Genomic DNA, 14,218 nt, shown 5'->3' on the forward strand with positions numbered 1-14,218 from the left:
CACTTCTTGTAGAGTGAAGCAGCTGGATGGACTCATGCTTTATTATTTATTATGCTTTGTCAAGCTTTTATTGGTTAACTTCGTCATGTGTTTATGTGTGGGAGGGATATTTAAACAGTGTGATTCTACTTGTGAAGTGCTTCTGAAGAAGTCTGTGATGCATACTGATGAAAGTGCTTAAACAATAAACTTTTGAGTCTCCTAGCTGCTTCTCTGGTTATCTGTATCTAGCTTGTTGCTTATTTGTTGGTTCCATTGTTTGTGAAGACGTCTCTGGTAGCTGAAACTGCTGGTACTGGTTGCCAATCAGTGAGCAACATGGAAGACTAACTACTAGTGTTGGGCCACTTGCCCAACTTGTTTAACAACTTACCCAAAAAGTCTCTGTTATAACAGCAAAGGTTGGACTGAGGCTTGAAACAGAATCCCAGGCTGCAACTATCCCTCAAGGACAGAGAAGTGGTGGTAATATAATTACTTTTGTGTATGATAATGATTTTAGACTTACACCAAGGATTCTTGTGAATGGATCAGATGAAAGGAATGCTAACAAATTCAATGCTGGTGTTTGGTTGAAACAATGGCTACAGTTTAACAAAAATACTACCTCTGACAACTATACTGTTTCACAGTCCATTGACATTCTGGAAGAAAAAATATTTAAAATTAAAAAACTACAAGTTGAGAATAACTATTTCCATGAATGTATGGCTGTGCATAGAGTGCCTAAAGGGCTTCAACACTGGAAATATCCCAATGGACTGGTAGCTGATTCCCCCTGTATCGTGAATTGCTTGAACTTTTTGATCAACAGGGATGTGAGTTGTTAGAAATACTAATGAAATACAATCACACCCAGATTGAGGAACTTATGGTAGAAGTAACACCCTTAAGGGGGTAATTACCAATGATTTATTGTTTGAACAGCACCAGGGTAAATTTTATAACATGTTTTCTTTCATAGACAAATCTATTTCTAGCATTTTGGCTAGGAAAGAAAAGAAATTAGAAAGAGATCGAGTTGATTACCTGAAAGGGGTTGCTTATCCAAAACCCAGCAACCAAATCAGTTCCTCCTCTGACACTCATAATGGAAACACTGAAGAAACAGGAAGTGACAGCGTATATGAAAGTCCTGCCCCTGCTGGTCAAAATTTTCCGAGGGGTTAAGAGAGGATAAGGAACCAAAAGAGCCAGCGTTTTCAAACCAACTCAACAGGGGAAATGAAGTCATCACATTGCAAACAGAATTTGAGGCAATACAGGAAGTAGAAAGTGATAGTATCAATGGCAACATGCTTTCCAGAGATTGTATGCCGGCTTTAACGAAAACCAAAAACACACAAGGTGACTTTTCTTTATTCAACTTCACTACAAATAAATTTGACAGTTCTTTAGTGAATGTGTTGTGCAGAGGGTTTACTTTTGTTCCCTCTTCCAGATCGAAAATTGACAACTTGTTGATTGATTTTAAACTGTTTTTAAGGAAGATTAATCTTGGACTACTTTTCAAGAATAGGAAAATGGACAATGTAGCTTCTACTTTAACCGGAAAAAGCACTTTTAACCCCCCCCCCACTTGCAGCACCATTGCTACTATTTGAGAAACTATGTGAGTTTGAATTTAGATTGTTATTACAAAAAAATACAGTTTAATAACTTGTCTTTTACTTAGAATGAGCTATTAAGGAAGTTATGTAAAGACAAGAGCTTGAGGGTAATGAAACCTGACAAGGGTGAGGGGGGTTGTGATTATAAATTATGAAGATTACTTAAACAAAATGCATGTTTTTTTGTACCAGGGTGAATTTTATGATAAAACATCGTTGAATATGGTACACATTTCCTATGCAAAAATTGAATGGTTGCTTCAGGACATGTTAGACCAGGGGCAGATTACAGTATATGAGTGGAAGTTTTTTGAGGTTAAATATCCAATTGTTCCCTCTATTTTCGGGCTCTCTTAGATACACAAAAACTTATGGGACCCACCGATGAGAAGAATTGTTAATGCTGCCAGCTCTAAGACCCACCCATTAGCAAAATGTATTGACCTGAAGTTGAAAAATTAATTGGATGTACATGAGCACATTGTTAAAGATTTATGGGATTTTTTATAAAAACTTAGGTCAACTATGATGATGATTTGATATTTTGCACTGTTGATGTGATGAATTTTTTTAATGTGATACCACATGACATTGGACTTGAATGGTTTCACGAGTTTCTCATTGAGTGTAAAAAGTTTTCCAACAATGAACTCAACTGTTAGGATATTTGCATGGAACTGGTGTTAAAAAACAATTTCGTCTTTATTGATGATAGATATTTCTTGCAGAAAAAAAGGTGTGGTGATGGGGGCAGCTTGTGTCCCCATCTTTGCTAATATAATTCTGCTTCAGTGGGAAAATAAGTACTTTCTTGGGCAATTTATATACCCCCCAAGGATATTTATTTGTATTTCCTGGATGATTTATTTCATCATCTTCTTTCGGCTGTTCCCGTTAGGGGTCACCACAGTGGATCATCTGTTTCCATTTCTTCCTGTCCTCTGCATCATGCTCTTTCACACCAACCGCCTGCATGTCCTCTCTCACCACATCCATAAACCTTATCTTAGGCCTTCCTCTTTTCCTCTTACCTGGCAGCTCCATCCTTAGCATCCTTTTCCCAATATACCCAACATCCCTCCTCAGTACATGTCCAAACCAACACAATCTTGCCTCTCTTGCTTTGTCTCCAAACTGTCCAACTTGAGCTGACCCACTAATATACTGATTCCTAATCCTGTCCATCCTAGTCACACCCAGTGCAAATCTTAACATCTTTAACTCTGCCACATCCAGCTCTGACTCCTGCATTTTTGTCAATGCCACCGTCTCCAATCCGTATAACATAGCTGGTCTCACTACCCTCTTATAGACTTTCCCTTTCACTCTTACTGGTACCCGTCTGTCATAAATCACTCCTGACACTCTTCTCCACCCATTCCACCCTGTCTGTGCTCTCTTCTTCACCTCTCTTTCACACTCACCATTACTCTGAACTGTTGATCCCAAGTACTTAAACGCATCCACCTTTACCAACTCTACTCCCTGCATCCTCACCATGCCACTGCCCTCCCTCTCATTTACACACATATATTCTGTTTTAGCCCTGCTGACCTTCATTCCTCTCCTCTATAAAGCATATCTCCACCTCTCCAGGGTCTCCTCAACCTGGTCCCTACTCTCACTACATATCAAAATGTCATCTGCAAACATCATAGTCCACGGGGCCTCCTGTCTGATCTCATCTGTCAACTGGTCCATCACCACTGCAAATAAGAAAGGGCTCAGAGCTGATCCTTCATGTAATCCTACCTCCACCTTAAACATATCTGTCACTCCCACCGCAGTCCGCACCAATGCCACACTACACTCGTACATATCCTGTACCTCTATTACATACTTCTCTGCCACTCCCGACTTCCTCATACAATACCACAATTCCTCTCTAGGCACCCTGTCATATGCTTTTTCTAAGTCCACAAAGACACAATGCAACTCCTTCTGACCTTCTCTGTATTTCTCCAACAATAATCTCAGAGCAAACATTGCATCTGTAGTGCTCTTTCCTGGCATGAAACCATACTGCTGATCATTAATCATCACCTCCCTTCTTAACCTAGCTTCCACTACTCTTTCCCAAAACTTCAAGCTGTGACTGATCAGTTTTATCCCTCTGTAGTTACTGCAGCTCTGCACATCACCCTTATTCTTAAAGATAGGTAACAAAACACTTTTTCTCCACTCCTCAGGCATCCTATGACTTTCCAAAATTTCATTAAACAATCTGGTTAAAAATTCCACTGCCATTTCTCCTAAACACCTCCATGCTTCCACTGGTATGTCATGTGGGCCAACAGCCTTTCCATTCTTCATCCTCTTCATAGCTGACCTTACTTCCTCCTTGCTAATCTGTTTCACTTCCTGATTCACTATTCCCACATCATCCAACCTTCTCTCTCTCTCATTCTGTTCATTCATCAGCCCTTCAAAGTACTCTTTCCACACACTCTCCTCACTTGTGAGTACATTTCCCTCACTATCCTTTATCACCCTTACCTACTGCTCATCTTTCCCAGCTCTGTCCCTCTGTCTAGCTAATCAGTATAGGTCCTTTTCTCCCTCTTTAGTGTCCAATCTCTCATACAACTCTCCATATGCTTTATTCTTAGCCTTTGCTACCTCTCTCTTTGCCATGCGACTCATCTCCTTATACTCATGTCTACTTTCTTCATCTCTTTGACAATCCCACTTCTTCTTCGCCAGCCTCTTTCTCTGTATACTCTCCTGTACTTCCTCATTCCACCACCAGGTCTCCTTGTCCTCCTTCCTCTGTCCAGATGTCACACTAAGCACCTTTCTAGCAGTATCTCTTACTAGCTCTACTGTAGTTACCCAGCTATTTGGTAACTCTTCACTGCCTCCCAGTGCCTGTCTCAACTCTTCCCTGAACTCCACCTCACAATCCCCCTTTTTTAACTTCCACCATTTAATCCTTGGCACTGCTTTCACAATCCTCCTCCTCTTCTTGATCACCATCATAGTCCTACAGACCACCATTATATGCTGCTTAACTACACTTTCCCCTGTCACCACTTTACAGTCTCCAATTTCCTTCAGACTGGCCCTCCTACATAGGATATAATCCACATGTGTGCATCTTCCTCCACTCTTGTATGTCACCCCATGCTCCTCCCTCTTCTTAAAATACGGATTCACCACAGCCATGTCCATCCTTTTCACAAAATCCACAATCATCTGACCATCTGCATTCCTCTACTTAACACCATACCTACCCATCACTTCCTCATCCCCTCTGTTCACTTCACCAACATGCCCATTGAAGTCCGCTCCAATCACTAGTCTTCCACCCTTGGGTACACTCACCACCACTTCATCCAACTCACTCCAAAATTTTTCTTTCTCATCCATCGCACACCCAACTTGTGGAGCATATGCACTAACAACAGTCATCATTACACCATCAATTTCATGCTTTATAAACATCACTCTATCAGACACTCTCTTCACCTCCAAAATACTCTTGGCATACTGTTCCTTTAGGATAACCCCTACCCCATTTCTCCTGCCATCCACACCATGATAGAACAATTTGAAACTGCCTCCTAAATACCTGGCCTTACTTCCCTTCCATCTGGTCTCTTTCACACACAATATATCAACCTACCTTCTCTCCATCATATCAGCTATCTCTCTCCCTATACCAGTCATACTGCCAACATTCAAAGTTCCTACCCTCACTACTACACTCCTAACCTTCCTCCTCTCTTCCTGCCTTTGGGCATGCCTTCCCCTCCTCTTCTCTTTTGGCCAACAGTAGCCCAATTTCCACCAGCACCCTGTTGGCTGACAGTACTGGTGGCAGTCATTGTTAACCTGGGCATCGACCGATCCAGTATGGAAATATGAAATGTTCTCTGCATAAGTCATTTGGCAGAGGTTTTATGCCGGATGCCCTTCCTGATGCAACCCTCCCCACTTATCCGGGCTTGGAACAGGCACAAAGAAATGCACTGGCTTGTGCAGCCCCAGTGGCTGAGCTCCTGGATGATTTATTTATTGTATGGAATAAATCCAGGGATGAACTGCAAACATACATAAATTATATGAATGAATTCACTACTGTTTTGAAGTTTACTTCTCAATGGAGTGATACTAACATAGTTTATTTAGATGTAGAGATTTCTAAAGACAAGTTAAATCAGAGATTGGTTAGCAATATTTATCAAAAGCCCACTTTTTCTAATAGTTTCCTGCAATATGACAGCTGTCACCCAATGCACCAGAAGAGGGGGATAATAAAGGGTCAACTGGTTTGACTAACCAGGATGGTGACAGATGATGAGACCTTTAAAATAGAAGCAGGTAAACTTATTGATATGTTAATTTTTAGGGGTTATCCCCCCCAACATAATACAGGGCATATTCATCGAAGTTGAACATAAATGGTCAATATGTGCCCTTACTATCTAGTAAAAATGATGAGATTATGGGCTTTTCATCACCTGATGGCAACAACAGTGATGAATTTACCCATGCCTTTGTTACCACCTATACCATTGATTGTTCCCATATATGTAACATTCTGAGAAAGAATTGGAATATTTTTTCTTGTTTTGATGGTTACTTGGATACCGTTGGAACTACTCCTAGGATTGTGTTTAGGAGAGGGAGATCTCAATTTATTGGAATCCAATAAGGATAACCACATATTTCCCACTAATAGGAAGTTTGGGACACATAAATGTGGATTTTGTAGACAATGTCCTTTTATTAAGGTACAGGACGTAATTATTGTGAACAAAATGCAAATTCACACCAAGTTTTTTTGTAACTGTACCTCTGTGGGAATTATTTATTTGACTCAATGTTCTCGCTGTCCCTGTTTTTATGTTGGGAAAACCCAAAGAAAATTTAGAGAAAGAATATATGAACATGTCTTGGATATTAAGAAAGGGAATCTTAAAAATGCCCTGGCCAAGCATGTGTTAGACCACCCTGAACACTGTTTTGGTTTTCTTGGTTTGGATATAGTTAGAAAAAATACAAAGGGGGGCCCATGGAATGACCTCATTGAACTAAGGAAACTTAAGTGGCAGATTAGGCTAAATGCCTATAACTACCCTGGCCTAAATGAGAATGTGTCTATTTCTACTGTTTTGAAATTGCAATCTTATTCTATATAGCATCTATGGTTTTTATTGTGTGATTATTTGAATAGTTTTTTTTTTAACTTTGCATAGTATGTATTGCTTACATTATTATGATTGGCAAGCTTTGATTGATTAACTTGGTCATGTGCTTATGTGTGGGAGGGATATATAAACAGTGTGATTCTACTTGTTAAGTGTTTCTGAAGAAGTCTGTGATACATTCTGATGAAAGCGCTTAAACAATACATTTTTGAGTCTTTTGGCTGCTTCTGTGGTTATCTGTATCCAGCTTGTCACTTAAATACTGTGCCGATGCATGGCAACAGCAATTAAAATTCAGTAGAGAGTCGATTATCCAAAAGTCAGTTATCAGAAATGTCAATTGTCAGAACCAGCCTTCTAAGGGTTTCGGGTAGGAAAAATCATAAAGTCTGAATATGTAAACATAAGTATTTTCTTGAGCATGGCTTTTTGAGCTTATAGCCAGCTTGTATGTGAAAAATATTCTTTATTGTCCATTGGAATCACTGAATGGTTGAAAAGTGTATTCTTGCATGCAGGAAGAAACAATATTTTAGAAGTTTTTTATCAGGTTCAATTATATATTTGATTATCCGAACTACCCTAGGTCCCAATAAGTATGGATGATCGACTCTCTACTGTATGATAGACTATTTGTCCTTTCACTTCCATCCCAAATTAACACCAGAGGGGTAGACAGAAAGTGACAGTAAGATTGCAGGGGTAGACAGTGCCATGGAACACTTTATCTATGGCTTCATATCAGCTAAGGCTTCCCATGCAGTCACTTTGTATGCCATTTAAAAACTGGTGCTTCTGGTTGTGGCTTACTAAAAGGGGTGTGTATACCCTAAATTAAGGAGAGTGTTTTCATTACACAGAGCATGTGGCTTGCTAAGAAATGGAGGGATGAAAAGGTGGCAACCCTAACTGACAGCCATTTGCTAAACAAAACAGTTGCACATTGATGACAGACTTAGCATGAGCAACAGTACACTTCTTTTCCCTTGAAACTCACAATTCCTTGAAAATGCTCTGGAACTCAAAGCAGAGACATTTTGCTAGTAAATGAAAAATGGAAAAATAGCTGAGAGCTCTGACTGCTCCATAAATTACAATCCCTTACCTTTTGCTTAGTATTCACACAGACAACCAAAGAATGTTTACAGAAGGAAACGGTATTAAGGCTCAATTTTGTGGGATGGCAACAGATTTTCTTTGAAATACTTGAAAATACACAAACTCAAACTCATTGAAAACACCCCTGATAATTATGTGAGCAGTCTGGTAGTTGGTGTAGAGGACTTGAGCCTGAGAAGTTAATTAACTAACCTGTTAGCCTAACTAGGGGCATTACACACACAATACAGTCTAACATGTCAGCCAAACTAGGGGCATTTTACACATACACCTGTCGATTATAGGGTTGCCACCTATCTATTTTTTTCCGGACTAGCTGGAAATCAAATTGATTTTCTGGTAGTCTAGAAAATACTGTACAAATTCCGGTATTCTGTTTCAAAAAAAGGAAACAAACCAACGGAGCTTGTGAAATTGGCTGATTTAATATGCTTTTTTTTACAGAAAAACATAGTAAATCGGCTGAAAGCAGGCACCAGGAATGAAAAATGAGGGCGTTCCCATCAGCTGGTGTCACAGTAATATCACAAAATGGGTGGAACATGGATGGGAGAGGGGCAGGCATGAGAGGGGTTACAGGTGATATGAGAGGTGTAGCCTTACTCTGGTTTTAATCACAATGAAAAGTAGCATCCATATTTCAATATACACTTACTGAAAGAACATATGGGCTTGATTACTTGTCTCTGTTCTGCACATATGAATTCCACTCCACGTAAAAAGTAGCAGAAGGAAGGGAAAATTTAGTGTGCATGTGTGTGACACAAACGGATTGTATCCTAAAAAGAAGAAATGTAAACTATTGTGGCATCCCTTGACCAATGGACTTTATCTGGCACTCCCTATATGTCTGTATATATATATATATATATATATATATATATATATATATATATATATATATATATATATATATATATATATATATATATATATATATATATATATATATATATATATATATATATATATATATATATATATATATATATATATATATATATATATATATATATATATATATATATATATATATATATATATATATATATATATATATATATATATATATATATATATATATATATATATATATATATATATATATATATATATATATATATATATATATATATATATATATATATATATATATATATATATATATATATATATATATATATATATATATATATATATATATATATATATATATATGTGTGTGTGTGTGAGTGTATATATATATATATATATATATATATATATATATATATATATATATATATATATATATATATTTATATATATGGATCTACTTCATAAGATCGACAAAACCTCAGCTTTGGCCGGCTAAGAACTAGGTTATATTCAACTGGACGTATAAGAGAATTTAAGTACCTTTATCTGCACTTTTTAAAAAAAATACAGTATTTAATTTGATTTAAACTGTGTTGAAGGAATATTTAACTGAACTGGCAGTTTTAACTCTGCTGTTTGTTATTTGCTAGTAATTATAGGTGTGGGGGTAGCCACATTCTTTGATTTCCTGTCCTTGCCTTTTTAAGTGGTGCAATGTGACATATTTTCTGCTTAAAAACCTCAGCTTTGGCTGGCTAAGAACTTGGTTATATTCAACTGGACGTATAAGAGAATTTAAGTACCTTTATCTGCACTTTAAAAAAAAAATACAGTATTTAATTTGATTTAAACTGTGTTGAAGGAATATTTAACTGAACTGGCAGTTTTAACTCTGCTGTTTGTTATTTGCTAGTAATTACAGGTGTGGGGGTAGCCACATTCTTTGATTTCCTGTCCTTGCCTTTTAAGTGGTGCAGTGTGACATATTTTCTGCTTAAAACCTCAGCTTTGGCGGCTAAGAACTTGGTTATATTCAACTGGACGTATAAGAGAATTTAAGTACCTTTATCTGCACTTTTTTAAAAAAATACAGTATTTAATTTGATTTAAACTGTGTTGAAGGAATATTTAACTGAACTGGCAGTTTTAACTCTGCTCTTAAGTTATTCCCACCCACCCTCCTTGTTTTTGTTTTGGTGTTAATCTTAGTGGCCTTGAAACTGCCCGCCCCTCAGCCTGCCTCTGGGCCCATCTCATTTGCTCACTCAACTGAGTGCAGTGAGATCATATTCTGATTTCAGGCACTCCTACTGTGTACAAAGAGAGCATCTGGGAAACAGACAAAAAAAATAAATAAATAAAGCTTATTTCCTGCCTTTCCTGTTAAGTGGTATAGACTATTTGTAGGCTTCTGAGCCCCCAAGCCCTTCTGTCTTTGAGGGAAGCCTTCTAGCTTGTTTTTTTCTTATAACTAGCCAGTTTTCTAGTTTCAGCACTCAAATCTGTTTCTTTGATCTCAGCACTTGTTCAGATTAAAAAAAAAAAAAAAAAAATTCATCTGCTTTTACTGTACTTGTGTTTCTACCTACTTCATTTTACTTTTGCATCATCTTAAAAATACTCAGTTGTTTTTATTACTGCTTGGTGTAACTCATTCTAAGCCTTTTGGTTTAAACACTTGAGCTTCGGACCAGTTGTTTTGCACTGAGAGGGTTTGTGGTCTGCACTGTTGTGGCAGAACAGGTAGCTTACATCCTTCTAGGTTGGGAATTGCTGATTGAGGGCTCAGTGTCTGTTATTATAAAAGTGTATTAATTCTGGTTTAAGCACTTGGGCTTTCAGGCCAGTTATTTTACATTAAGAGGGTTCGTGGTCTGCACTCTTGTGGGAGGAGAGGCTGGACTCTGCCCTTCTGAGCTGGGAATTTCTGGTTAAAGGCTTATAGTGCATGCATATCTGAAATGCTTCTTACTGAAGTTGGTGCGCCTTGTTTGCTGTGGCATAGACTGGATTCGGGCCTGCTGGATCTAGCTTTGTTTGTGTAACTTGAGCACTAATCCAGACATTCTCTAAAGTATTCAATTGTATTTATTACTGCTTGGTTGTAACATGATTAAAGTGTAGCTATCATTCTAAGTCTTTTGGATTAAGCACTTGGGCTTTAGACCAGTTGTTTTACATTAGGAAGGTTTGTGGCAAGCACTGTGGTGGCAGGACAGGTAGCTTTCATCCTTCTAAGTTGGGAACTGCTGATTGAGAGCCCAGTGTCCAAGTGTATTAGTTCTGGTTTAAGCACTTGGGCTTCAGGCCAGTTATTTTACATTAAGAAGGTTTGTGGTCTGCACTCTTGTGGGAGAAGAGGCTGGACTCTGCCCTTCTGAGCTGGGAATTTCTGGTTAAAGGTTTATAGTGCCTGAATATTTGAACTGTATCTTACTGAAATTGGTACACCTTGTTTGCTGTAGCATAGACTAGATCCAGGCCTGCTGAATCTAGCTTTGTTTATATGCTTGTTGTTTGTTTGCTTGTTATTTCCTGGAACGCTAATTCCACCTAATACTGTCTTCTCAGTGCTTCTGTGGATCACTAGTGATATCTGCATTGCTTACTGTACTTATTTTCTTGTTTCACTTGAAAGAAAGTTACTGTTTGTCGTTTTTGCATTTAGTTACTTGTAACACATTGCACTCAAGTTACCTGGCACTTGCTCACTAAAGCAATTATATAAGTCAGCACTAAAAATTAAAAGCACTACACCCTCACTCCCCACTGGCCCTTGTTTTCAATTATTAAGGAATTCCCAATATTATTCTAGCATGTCCAAAGGTGAGTTGTCAGTCTCCTCTCCGGTCCAGCTGGTGAATCTGGGAATCTTGAGGCAATGTTATAACTGCCTCATGTACACAGACAACCCTCTCCTCCTCCCACATAACACAAATACTTGTGAGAGATGCGGCTATTTAGCCAAACTGGAGGCTGAGCTCTCTCAACTCAGGACTGGCAAGACCGACAGGAGGAGAAGGCAACTACACACACCACAAAACCAGCCTCACATAATGCTACCACACCACTGAATCAAACACATAAACACACAAAGACATACTCGGAGGCTCTGAGTAAAAATTTACCTAAACAGCAGAGGCCTCCAAAGCAGACACCCAAACAACTGCTACCTCAAGACACCCCACAAGCAACACATAAACCACAAAATCAGTGTGCAAAGCAGTCACAGCCCTTAAGGCCAAATACAACACCAAACATACTTGTCATAGGTGACTCCATAGTCAGACACACTGACGTCCCACTCACCAGGCTGAACAAGGAGAGGGTCACAGTAAGCTGCCTATCGGGCGCTAGAATCCGCCACATAACACAAGCACTGGTCACTCCACGGCAAGTACAAATATGACACAGTCATTGTCCATGCTGGTGTGAGCGACCTGAGATGTACCTCCTGGACTACATGAAAGAGACATAGAGGAGCTCTCTGATTATGTAGCCCAGGCAGGTATGACCCTGACCCTGAGCAGTATCCTTCCTTCACCAAGAATGATGCCACAATATAGAGACAAGATGATCAGCTTTAACAATTGGCTTAATGTCTGGTGTCATTCAAAGGGGATCCAGTGTCTGTCTGCCTGGGATGACATGCTTGACAAGCCACGCTGCTTCAAGGGATGGCTTGCACCTGTCACCCTGGATTCCGGATATTGGCTAAGGCTCTTGCCACCCCATAGTGCCTTTTTTAGGCAAGGCTCAAATTCTAAACCTACCACCCTAGAAAACAAAAATGGGAAGAAACTGAGGGTAATGCTGCTCAATGCCAGAAGTCTAAATCTCAAAATGCACACACTCGAGGCCCTTCTCAGTATGGAGAACATCGATGTCTGTGCTGTAACTGAAACCTGGTTCAAGGCTCCTGAGAGCACCCCGGCACTATTAGGTTTTACCTCATATCATGCGTTCCAGCCCCAAAACCCGGACCACACCACAAAAGGGGGGGGGTGTATCCATATTCATAAAGGATACCCACACCTCCAGGTTGGTGGCAATGCATGAAGCTTCGGAAACCATCCAGGTGCAACTAACCATAGGCAAAACTGCTCTACAAATTGTAGCATGCTACAGGCCAACCTCTCAAACTCAGGAACCCCACACAGCCTTCCTGAAGACACTGGAGGGTATAAATGTATCTCCAAACACCATCATATTGGGTGACTTGAACTACCCGAATAAAGACTGGGAACATTACTCAAGCCCTAACTTTCTAGCCCAACGGTTCCTGGAGTTTAGAAATTCAAATGCCATGGAACAGCTAGTCACTGTTCCCATGAGAGGAGAAAATATACTAGATCTCATTATCACAAACATGGGGACAAAATGCTCCACACCAGAAGTATATCCCTCATTGGTGAGATCTGATCATAAACTAATCTCACTGGAAATCCACATCCCGCCCCCACCCCAAACAAAAAAGACCACAGTGAAGAACTTCTCTAAAGCAAACTTCACACTACTCAAGACTGGTGTGGTATCCTTCAAGGCCCCTGAGCCAGTGGAAACCACAACCCAAGCTGCGGAAGCCCTTACAAATGCCTTCTATGAACACCTCCAGGACTGCATGGATCAGGCAATCCCAAATAAAACCAAGACTCTTTCCACAAAAGGCAAACGTCCAGTCTGGTGGACCCCAGCCATTAACAAACTTTACAATAAGAGGAGAAAGCTATTACATGATAGAACACGATCCATAAGAAGGATGCCACCCCTGACCATTATTAGTAAAAAATACGAGCACTCATAAAATCAACTAAGGCCAATTTTGAGAGAAAAATTGCCATGGATTCAAAGGACAATCATAAGGCCTTTTTCAGCTATGTTAGGAACCTGGGTGGAAACTCCCAGATATGCTCAGAATTAGTCCAAAATGATACAAAAATCACTGAACCCACAGACATTGCCAACATACTGGCAGACAGGTTCAGTGCAAACTTCACCCCTCTCCCCTAAAGGAGAGATAACTATCCCAGCGGAGTGTAGCCTCCCAGACATCTCAAATGCGCAGGTGAAAGCTGCTCTCTCTAAAGCTAAAAACACAGCATCAATGGGACCGGATGGTGTCCCCGGCTGTGTGCTACACGAGCTAAATGAGGAATTAAACCCACACATAAGGCAGCTGTTTAATCTCAGCCTTACCACAGGATACATGCCCAAGGAGTGGCGTACGGCAACTGTGATCCCACTCCACAAAGGCGGTGCCTCTACGGACCCTGGTAATTACCGCCCCATAAGCTTAACAAGTCTAGTCTGCAAAGCTATGGAGAGGATCATAATGGAACTCATAAACAAAGATATAGGGGACTTGCAGACAATGGACCCGACCCAGTTTGGCTTCGTCAAGGGCAGATCATGCCTTTTGAACTTGTTCGACTTCTTCGAAACAGTCACCAAGGCCATTGATGAGGGAAAGGCAGTCCA

The 14,218-nt window shown here is 39.7% G+C and overlaps 1 protein-coding gene across 1 annotated transcript in view; it reads left to right on the top strand.

Annotated features, from left to right (window-relative positions):
- DOK5 (docking protein 5) overlaps positions 1-14,218 on the top strand; it is an 864,252-nt gene that overhangs the window by 709,416 nt on the left and 140,618 nt on the right. The window lies entirely within an intron of this gene.

Source organism: Protopterus annectens, chromosome 12.part0, assembly GCF_019279795.1.
Source record: "Protopterus annectens isolate FY-2018-M chromosome 12.part0, PAN1.0, whole genome shotgun sequence".
Lineage (NCBI taxonomy): Eukaryota > Metazoa > Chordata > Ceratodontiformes > Protopteridae > Protopterus > Protopterus annectens.